At 39.6% G+C, this 10943-nt stretch overlaps 1 long non-coding RNA gene across 1 annotated transcript in view; it reads left to right on the forward strand.

Moving 5' to 3' along the window:
* The window catches only part of LOC102768605, a 27693-nt gene that overhangs the window by 8474 nt on the left and 8276 nt on the right, over positions 1-10943 (forward strand). The window contains exon 2 of the long non-coding RNA XR_435380.2: positions 6889-6937. This is a non-coding gene — a long non-coding RNA (uncharacterized LOC102768605). The remainder of the gene's footprint in view (positions 1-6888; positions 6938-10943) is intronic.

Below are 10943 nucleotides of genomic sequence, written 5' to 3' on the forward strand. Positions count from 1 at the left end.
GTATTTATTTATCTAAGATGCACCTACACTGAATTTATCTGAAAAATAAAAAAGTCGATATTAAGAAAAAAATTGTAAATGGAAGAATATAAGAGAGGGTTTCACGTGCCAGCAAAAGTTACTGGCTTGCCATGTTTGGCATGCGTGCCAGGGGTTGCCCACCCCTGATCTAGGTTCTGTTCCCCACCCTACCTCTACTGGCATCTTTTCCGACCTGGTGATTCTTCATCAGAAATTCCCCCATCTGACAGCTCTCATCAACACATTCTTGATCCACCCAATGTGTTACACCATCTTGCTGAGCTCCAGCCAGAGCTGGTCCCTAAATGAGTCACTGCAGTGGAATTCCAGAAAGGGTGTCAATTTCTTCCCAGCATCTCTACCCCTTTCCCTCATTAGTCAAAGTATCCACAGAGATGGAAAGCACATGTTTTCTTTCTAGAATTCGTGTGTTGTTGTGTGTTTTTGAAGGGAGAATCAAATTTAATAGTCTAAGAGCAAAGAAAAGGCAAATTGAAGTAGTATTATCTATAAAGCACCTGGCAGAGAGTACGGACCTAAAAAAAATGTTAGGTTTCTGTTGTCCTGGGGGATGGTAAAATGACTGTGGTAGTAGTTGTGGGTTATGTAATCTCCTGAGTAGCTTTTACTTTTTATATTTTTAGAGAGTGTGGAGAGAGCAGCAAGGTTCTCAAGGTAAGAAGAGGATTAATTATTGTTCTCTAAAAGAAGTTGTAAGAATGAAAAAGAAATGGGAATTTAGCATGAGAAAAAGTGTTTTGTAAACTGTAACACACTATATAAAATGTATACAGTTATTAGTAAGTGTCATAAGAAAGGTATAAACCAAATGCCACAAGGGTTTGGAGGAGAGGAAGAGACCACACCCTGCAGTGGACATCAGGAGAAAATGGCATCTACCACTTAATAAGGAGGTGCCTTCTACAAGGCTTCCGCATTGCAGAGCATAATCATGCTCCCTACTACACCACAAAGCAAGCTGGTTTTGAGAATAGGTTAAAATGTTTGTGTCAACTATAGAGCACTATAAAATACAAAGAGATGCTTGTAGCTATTATTGGTGATGGAGATATTGTTATCGACTTTGAGGATACTGGTCACCATTCAACTGGAAGAGCTGTCAGGGGAAGGCCTTATAGGTAGAGAGATGAGGGCTGGAGAGGTTTCTACAAACTTTCTTAGCTGATCCACAGTCCCTCTATCTTTGAGCATCGGTTGACACCTACTTTGTCACAAAGGCCTGTGACTGGCACTGATATTGAATAAGAAATGCAGCCTGCCTTCAGGGAGCTTATCTTGATTTGGTTTGGAGGGTGGCCTCAGATATTAGACCAAGATGTTTATAGTTCACTTATAGCCAATGGGAAAATCCTGAACTTTTCAGAGCAGAGGCGTGAAATGGTCTGAATTGCATTTCAGGTACTCCTGATAAATACACAATTCCACTTTCAACCAGCTCAGTTTACCACCAGGAAATATTTTAGGTTAGCAGGTGATTGAGCTTCTCCACCCTTGGACTTTTTAGACTGTTGCTCCCTCTAAATAGACTTTATTTTTTAAAACTTTATGAATCACAGATCTGATTGTGTCCTCCTTTGCAATGGCTGTTAGATGCCTAAGTCAAATTTAACAAGTACACAGGACATCAAAGCATGAATGTACTTCAGCCATGGCTTACTTTTCCCACATTCAATTTCTTTTTAATCCTTTTGCCTTTAAAATATCTTGTTGAATTATATGTAGTTTTATAAGTCATCTTTAATCCTCCTGGAATAAGGTTAAATTATAAATAAAGATCCTTTCTTGTTTTTTAATTTCTTATTCAATTAATTGCTGGTAAAGAATATTTGAAATGTCCCCTGAGGAAATTTGCATGCATGAAGTATATTGGAAAAATAACATTCCATGCATTTTTTTCTGGTACTATTGCTGATCTTCTAACTTTTAAAATTTGGTTAAAGTCATGTATAACATAACACAAATATAAAATAAATCTATTGGTAACTGAATATTTTTGCACTTCGTGTTAAAGTTTGAATTTTGTTTTCAAAAGAATTGAAGAAAAGGTACAAACTTAAAACTACCTAAACCTTTGTTCCTATGTGTTTTAAAAATTCAATTTAAGTTTAAATAAAAGAGGTAAGGGTCATAGCCTATCAGAACATTAGAAGATAAAGTCTGTTATCCTGATTTTTAAAAATCATACATATAAAAATGTATTTGAAGTGGAGTGAAACCTGTTCTGTTACTAAAAGATGTTGTTAATGCTCAGATTACATTGCTAGATAAGAAGAAAAGAAGATATAGAAAAGTCTACATATCTTCCTGTATCCAATCTCCCTTATCACTTTAAGTTTGCATTTTTAAACATCTGAAAGCAAAATAATCTTTAAAAATGCAAAAGTAGCCCAGCTGGTATGGCTCAGTGGTTGAACATTGACTTATGAACCAGGAGGTCACAGTTCGATTCCCAGTCAGTGCATATACTGGGTTGTGGCTCGATCCCCAATGTGGGGCGTGTAGGGGGCAGCTGATCAATGATACTCTCTCATCATTGATGTTTCTATCTCTCTCTACCTCTTCCTGCCTCTCTGAAATCAATAAAAAAATATTTTAAAAAATGCAAAAGTATTTTCCTCCATTAAAAAAGCCCTGGCTGTGTGTTCAGTGGTTAGACGTAAGCCTGTGATTCACAGTCAAGGGCATGCACCTGGGTTGCAGGTTCAATCCTCAGCCCTAGTTGGGCTCATGCAAGAGGCAACCAATCTATGTGTCTCTCTCACATTGATTTTCTCTTTCTCCTCCTCTCCCTTTTCGCCTCCCTTCCACTCTAACAAAACAGACAAGCACACAAAAAAAGCCCTGTTTAGCCCAACTTGAACTTGTGGTGGCCCACCCTGCCCAGCATGAGCCCTCCAGGAGATCAGAGCAGAATCCCAGACTGACTCTAAGACAGGGGCTATTTTTTCCTCATATACCCAGCCAGATCATAGCCCTCCCTTCACGTGGCCAAAGCTTGGTCTGTCTGGGCCTGATAAACTCTGCAGGCCTCACCCTGACTCCCTGAAGCCCTTCCCACCACAAAGATAACCCTCCTTCCTGCATGTCACAGTTAACTCACAAACTTAAACCCTTCCGACGCCCATTTCCACAAGCAAACTTCAGGTCTTTTTCAAGGTAAAGTCCCATATTTTTTATAGAATTAAGAACTTCTCAATCACCTAACAGGTGTAAAACTGCACTACTCTTGTCCTGGCTGGTTCGATTCCAGTCAAGGGCACATGCCCAAGTTTCGGGCTCAATTCCCAGTAGGGGGCGTACACGAGGCAGCTAATCAACGATTTTCTCTCATCATTGATGTTTCTATCTCTCTCCCTTCATCTCTGAAATCAGTAAAAATATTAAAAAACAAACAAACCTGCACTATTCTTTTTAGTATGCTTCTATTTATTTTTACCTGTCACTGACAAAGTGTTTGAATGTTTTGCCCTAGTCCCATTTTTTTTGCTTAAGACTTATGATGATTATTGCATGATTTCATGTGGCAATGGTGATGAAAACAAACAAACACCAAAATAAAAGCAAACAAAACAAACAACAAAAACCCTGTTTAGAGATTGCTTTCAGGGCCAATTTATAAGCCCCCCCCCCCGCAAGTAAATCAATTTTCCTAGTTTATATATATTCCCTTAATCTTTGCCTTCCTCACTTCCCTACCCCCTCATCCAATTGACTAGATGATCACAGTTTATCCTTTTTTTTTGTTTTTAATAGACTTGACTATTTCTAAAAAAAAATTTAAATTTATTCTTCAAAGGCCAATAATTTTCAACCTGTGAAGACGGAAAGTAAACTTCAGGAGGGAATTAAAAAAGAGGAATTTAGAGACGTTCCAAATAAAGGCTATGTTATCAGAACTAAAATCTTACCTTCAGGGTGACTACAGGAGGTCACATAGTCAAGACGGACTCACTACAGTTTTACCCAGACTTCTAAAGAATGCAGAATTGTTGCTACGTTAACTGGTTTGGAACATAGAAAGAACATCACATACCATCGAGTTGATTTTATTATTTGCATTTGGGTTTGGTCTTAAACCTGGTAAACCAATAGGTAAATATATCTGCTAATAACCCAGCCTAGATCATCAATGATGAACTGGGTTACTGACATTGTCTGATGAATGGCTGATGCATTTGTAGTGAACTCGTATTGCTTCCTAGGGGTCCCTGCCGTCTTTTCTATGCTCAACAATCTGCCTACACCCTTCCGGAGTTTTATGTTAGACTTACTTTTTTTTTTTTAGGCTCAAAACATTTCTCTATTTAGTAAATCAGAACATATGCTTGTTTCTAGAGTTCAAACACCTCTTCTCAACTATAATGTCTCAAAATGTCCCAGAAGACCATAAGCTGTGCCTGTGTTTCTTGTATGTTATGGGATGCATGTGGGTCTAGAGATTTAAAGTGTGGACGAAAGGGGCCACATGCTAACCTGACAAGTTCAGGGAAGGCCTGCACGGAGGTCTTGCAAACCAGCGACCTAAAATAGCCACAAAGAATGGTCTGAAATCAAACTTTAACTAAAGAAGTTATGGTGGGTAGTTACATCCTAGGCCGGTATCTTCACTGACAAGGTCAACTTTTACCTTAACTGAGCCTATCTGTCTTTTTGCATCTATGATGACATATCCTTGAAATGTCTGGGTAACTTGTAACTTCCCTTTTTCCGGACCCCTCTCTAATCTATCACCAGTGGATTTCATGTAACCCACCTATGTCCCCTCCTTTGATTGCAATGTATAAAAATAGATGAAAACCTGCCATGCTCTGGAGCATTATCACCAGAGAATTGTCAACAGTTTGGCTCAAATAAACTCACAAAAATTCTTTATAGGTTTCAGTGTTTTTATGTTAACAAAGTTATGCAGAGCAATTAAGGGCACTCTTTCTTCCTGCTCACATATCGTGAGTCACAGTTCTCTACTGTTGTGGTTTGTCTGACTCTTTGAGTTCCTAGTATGCTTCCATTTTCACCAGAAGAAAATGGAAATCAAGTTGAAGTTGAATATAAAAGGTCAGAACTAGAAAAGTTATTAGATCAAGTCTAGATAAAGAAACTGTGAGGGATTTTATCTGTCTTGTTCCTTATGGAGACAAGTGTGTTGGGCTATATTTCTTGCTTTTTTTTCCCTTATGACCTTTTTTTGTTGAAAGTATTACATATGTCCCTCTTTTTCCCCGTTGACCCCTTCTAGCCTGCCCCCATCCCTTGCCCCAGGCCTCCATCACCCTATTGTCTGTGTCCTTGGGTTGTGCATATATGCATACAAGTTCTTTGGTTGATCTCTTCCCACCCACGCACTTTCTCCCTGGCCCCTTCTCTCCCCTCAGATTGCGCAGTCTGTTCTACGCTTCTATGTCTCTGGATCTATTTTGTTCATTAGATTTTGGGGCTATATTTCAAAGCTAATGCTATTGAATACTGGACTCATGTTAATTCCCCTTGTTCTGAGTCTATGCTTATGATAATAATTAGGCTTTCTGTGTAGATTTGTCTATAAGTGAAGAATGTATTTATCAGAGGATCCAAGCTCCTGGTTATAAGTTAATAAATGTGTTAGTGGGTATGAGAGAGAGAGAGAGAGAGAGAGAGAGTATGAGAGAGAGAGAGAGAGAGAGAGAGAGAGAGAGAGAGAGAGAGAGAAAGGAGGAAGGAAGGAAGGAAGGAAGGAAGGAAGGAAGGAAGGAAGGAAGGAAGGATGGAATCCACTCTGACCATGCTGCTAAATCAGGTTCCAGAGGTGAAGCCTCAGGAACATGGAAATCACACCAGGACACTTGAGACCTCTCTGGGCAACTAGCAACCCCTTTAGCATGGGATACTTTGATTCCATCCTGTAGCTAGTTGCCCACAAATATCCACTCTGTGCAGACAGTCCACCTCTTGGTTTGCAAGGCTAGAAATAAATACAGCTACTTCTCCGAGACACAGTTACTCACCACAATAGTTCCTTTCTTCCCAAGAGCAAAAGCTGGAATTCTCCCACCTATTAACAGCTGTGAATCTTTTGAAATGCTCCATGGAACAAAGACTGTTGTTTGTCTTTAGACATATGACGTGAACATTCATTTTACAGACATACAGTGAAATATGCAGTTGTGTGGAAAGCTTCAGGACTAAAGAAAGATTACAACAAATCCCCTTTCAAACCTTTTAGAGATTCTTCAAATGATGGTATCTAATTTGAGAATTTGATACATGTTCCAAGGACTGAATTGTGAATCTTTATAACAAGTAGGAAAAAGGATTGGAAATGGCTAAAAGCTCTAACACCTATGTTTTTTATAAAATGCTTACAAAATATAATTATTGAAAAATACTATTTGGAAGTATAGGATGATTAAGGAAGCCTCTGAAAGTAAAGTTGCTTGGCAATTTTGAGTTACTTTCCAACTAAAAACTCTGGTTAGAGGACTTTAAAATGGTTTTGCATTTGTGTTTAAAAAGTATGCATCTCTATCCAATTCGACAGCTTAAGTACCAGGCTCTAGCAAGATAAAAATCTATGGCAACGAAGGCAGTGCTTCTTAAATAAGTGCAAATTGAACCTGGCATCCCAAATCACTACCATCTCCTCTGGCAAGACTAGAGATTAGCACTAACTCTCCCCTGATGAGGAGGTCACCTCAGGCTTGAAACAGCCAGTTTGGATTACCTAGCAAGTTCAGGGTAGAATCAGAGGAGGACACCAGAACTCTGTTCTTTAGCCAGCCCCGTAAAGAATGGAGAATCTTGTCGGGGCGATGTAGTCAGCAGTTGGAGACATTTCAGAAGAAAGCATGACTCGTTTCTTTGTCTCTGTAGGCCCGTTCAAAATGACCGAGCAAACACCTGCCCTCGCTGACCTCTAAAGGTGAGTTACTGTTAACGTTTTTATTTGTTCTTGCTTGACATCTCCTCTTTGTTTCATTAAGTTACCCGACTTTGGTTCCGCTTTGGGCCCGTTGGAATTGGTGTTTGAAATTGTTCTCTGTTCCTTTACATCCTGGATTTTCCTAACAGACTCCAGTTTGGTTTCTTCTGTTGGCTTTCTATGCTCTGGGCTGTTCTAGTTTTTGTCCATTTGAAGCTAAGGACCAGGACAATCCACTTGGCTGGCTGGGGGGTATTCTCTGTGTTTGCAAGGGTATATGTGAGTGTATGGGGGTAGGGGGAGGGTATATTCGCAATTTGGATAATCACTCACTAAAATGAGAGAGGGAGGGAGATATCTAAATAGAAACAAGGGGAGTGGGGAAGAAATGCATTTGCTACTCCTTATTAACCATCTTGAGGTTCAAGATAAATTCTTAATTAGTTGTTTACTTTCCTGCCAAGAATTTTATCTCAGCTCTCAGATTTTGCTGCCACCTGGTGCTAAAATGTTCCTGGTAGTGAGGACTATATAGTTTGACAAACTCCAGAAAATATGACCTAAATTCAGAAATAGCATGAATTAGGACACTGGATGGTTAGTGCAACAAATAAAAGATATAACATTAAAAAATAAAACTTGACTGGGGGGGGGGCAGGAAGAGATTAACCAATAAATTTATATGCAGATATGAATAGCCCATAGACAGACAATAGTGTGGGGAAGGCCTGGGTTGGAGATGGGAGTAGGGGGAGGCTTAAAAAATAAATAAGTAAAACTGACTTAATATAATAAAAAATGAGTGTGGCATACCTGTGATAAGTTTATAAGTAATAATAGTAAATTGCTCTATACTTCTGAGATATCACCATCAAGTGGGAATGATATGTAAGAGATCAGCTCAAGCAGGTCCTGAAGACATAAATAAATTTCATTAATAAGTGGCTCATATTACCATAAAGGCTGTTGCTGCTACATGGGGTCTCCTCTTTCAATCTGCCTCTGGTCTCATGGGGAAATCTTTATGATCATCTGATTAAGGAAGAAAAAAATCAGTCAGGTATTTCCACCAAAAATATTGGCAGAACTGAAGTTGGATACCTACCCTACTGCATTACACCTCCACTGAAGTGTGGCCATGAATGACAATGTGAAAGAGAAATTTTCGCAGTGGGCCAAACTACAACCATTGCACCGGGTTAGTTCATTAGCCTAGAAGGAGAAATGGCCAAAGGTATGGATTACATTAATTTATGAGCAATGACTAAGGGTTTGGTTGATTGGTTATGGATTTGGAAGGAAGATGATTAGAAAATTGGAGGAAATGAAATATGGAGAAGAGATATGAGGATAGTCCCCTCTGAATATTATAATACTGCTGTGCCAGGTGAATGCTCACCAAGAGCAATCTTACCAGAGAAGGATCTTATTAATCAGGTAGACAAGATGACCATGGCCCCTTTATATATGAGTGGATTGGGCAAGGACAGGAGTGATGGTGAAAGAGGCTGACTGAATCTACAAAACAGGTCATCTTGTCTACATGGACTTCCTCTCATTAAAGCTACCGCTGAGTCCCCAACTGCTAATAGTGAAGATCAACACCGACTGGGGATATGACACTGCTTTTCAGGCCGCCTGGCATCAGGCTGGTTACATTGGGCCATTTCCACCACGGAAGTGAAAGGGCATTGTTTTCACTAGAACAGATACTTTTTTGGAAAGAGATTTGCCTTTCCTTCCCATGGTGTTTCTTTCAACCACCCCTCCCCCATCTATAGACTTACAGAATGGTTTATTCATCATCATGGTATCCATAGTCTCTCTCTTTTTTAAACTACAGAACTTATTTTGCAGATAATGAGTGGTGAAGTACTAGTTTTCCCATCACCTGGAAGTAGCTGACCTGCTTGAATTATGTCGTAGCCTCTTGAAGACACAGTTTAGTGCCAGGTGGATGGCAAAATTTTGCCCTTTAGAATGGACAAAGTAGACTTTGTGTATCCTTTTATTAGATTTTTGTGTATTTTCAGTTGTACCAGTATAGACAGTTGAATTTTGTTATACAAAAGCATGGTCTTGTTGGTGTTTTCATTTGGAAGTTATATATGTCTACAGAAGTGTGTGTAGATACCAAGTTGACAAGGGGTGGGCTGTGTTGGATTGTGCTATGCGAACTTGGATGAACTGAGAACCACATTTCCTAGAATTTCATTTTTGTACGATTCTGAGTTAGAGTCAGTCAACAAAGAGACTTGTTCTACATTTGAAAGACAGAAGTAAAAGTAGTGACCAGGTATGGTCTTGGACAGATACAGCGCTGCCTAGCAGGTTCATTTTATCTTTTCCCATTAGCATTTAAACATGTCTTTCCTCTCTTCAAAAATCGTTCACTGGACTTCATTTCCCTTTCCATACTACCCTCTATTCTTTTCTGCTGTGTCTATTTTCACCTTCTCCTCCATCCTCTGCTGCTGGTTTCTGTCAGATCCTTCTCCCTGAAACTGTTCTTACTGCTCTTCTCCTGATGCTCATTTTTTCTGGATTTCTGTTACTGCTATATGCTGATGGTGTTCAAGAATTTGCCTTCTCTGAGTTTCATACCTGTGTATCCAATGGTCTACTCAACACTGCCACCTGGATGATAGACAGGTATCTACAACTAGGCATGTCCATAATTAAACTCATCCTATTTTACCTCAACACTATACCTCCTGCATATCTCAGTAAATAGCATCACCATCCACTCAGGTGTCCAAGCCAGAAACCTGGTTTGAAAGTTTCCCACTTTTCTTCTTCCCACTGTCACTCTTACTATTTAGATTTTCTTTATCTCTTGCCTGGATTACTGCAACAGTCTAACTCCTGAAGACTCAATTACGTAATACAACTAGAATGTGCCATAAAAGCGCTATGGTTTATCTTCAGTGTAGACCCTGAGAATATGGGACAATAAATCCACTTTATGTGAGAAGTTGCAGCCAATATTGGATAGCCTAAAGTGAACAAAAGGGAAACACACTTGCACAACAGTGGACATTTTTTAGTTTGTTAGACCTGGTTACAATGCTATTCATCACACAGATACTTACTGATTTCCTGGCATGAGCTGAGAACTGTGCCTGCAGGAGGCACTTCCAAGGCATTGACTCATTGTGTACTTTTTGGGTCCAACATTAAGGTTCCTGTTCTTAAGGGGCTCTCAACTTTCTTCAGTCACTACCCATGTCGAATGGTCTCTCAGATGGTCCTATCTAATGTTGAGTTCCTCCCATGGACAGTGTTGCAGTGAAATTCCTTCCATGGCCCATGATTTTCAGAGAATAAATGAAGTGCAGGGGGAAAGAAAAAGTCAATCTAGAGCTATATGTAGACTGTTGTCTAGATGCAAAACTTGTTTTTTGATGGCACATAGGGACCACCTCTTTAGGACTCGAATTAAATTGCAAGCAATCTCAGTATTGAATTCAGCCTTGTGTTCAGCCCATTCCTAGAACCTCTGGCTCAATTATGAGAAGAAAACTTATTTATTCTGGGACATCACTACTTTGGTATAAATTCCTGGAAGCCAACAGAAAAGCAAAGGGAAGATCGTTCTCAGAGTCTCTTCTCTGGATTTCTGAGAAAGAAGTGTTTCATGTTTGGGCTGTCAGGTTGCTTTTGGTATCAGCTCACAGACTTATCCCTCTTGTTGAGCTTTGGTCTCCCTGTCCATCCTGAGGCTGAGGTCTCCTATAGGGGAGTAAGTCCATCTTTCTTGTGTCTTTCTCAGATATCATCTTTCTCTGAGCACATTCTTCATGCTATTAGTTATAAAATATTAAACATAATAATACTTATATAGTAATTTACATTTTGCAAAACTCTTTTCATGGATTTTAGTTAATTTAATCCTAATAGCAAGAGGTGTGAGGATCCTGAGGCTCAGAGAAGAGTAACTAGCTCTCAGGTGACACAAAGAACCCAGATATTCTAACTGGCATCCTGTTCCCACCACCACCACCAC

The sequence above is a fragment of the Myotis davidii genome, unplaced genomic scaffold (genome assembly GCF_000327345.1).
Source record: "Myotis davidii unplaced genomic scaffold, ASM32734v1 scaffold534, whole genome shotgun sequence".
NCBI classification, from domain to species: Eukaryota; Metazoa; Chordata; class Mammalia; order Chiroptera; family Vespertilionidae; genus Myotis; species Myotis davidii.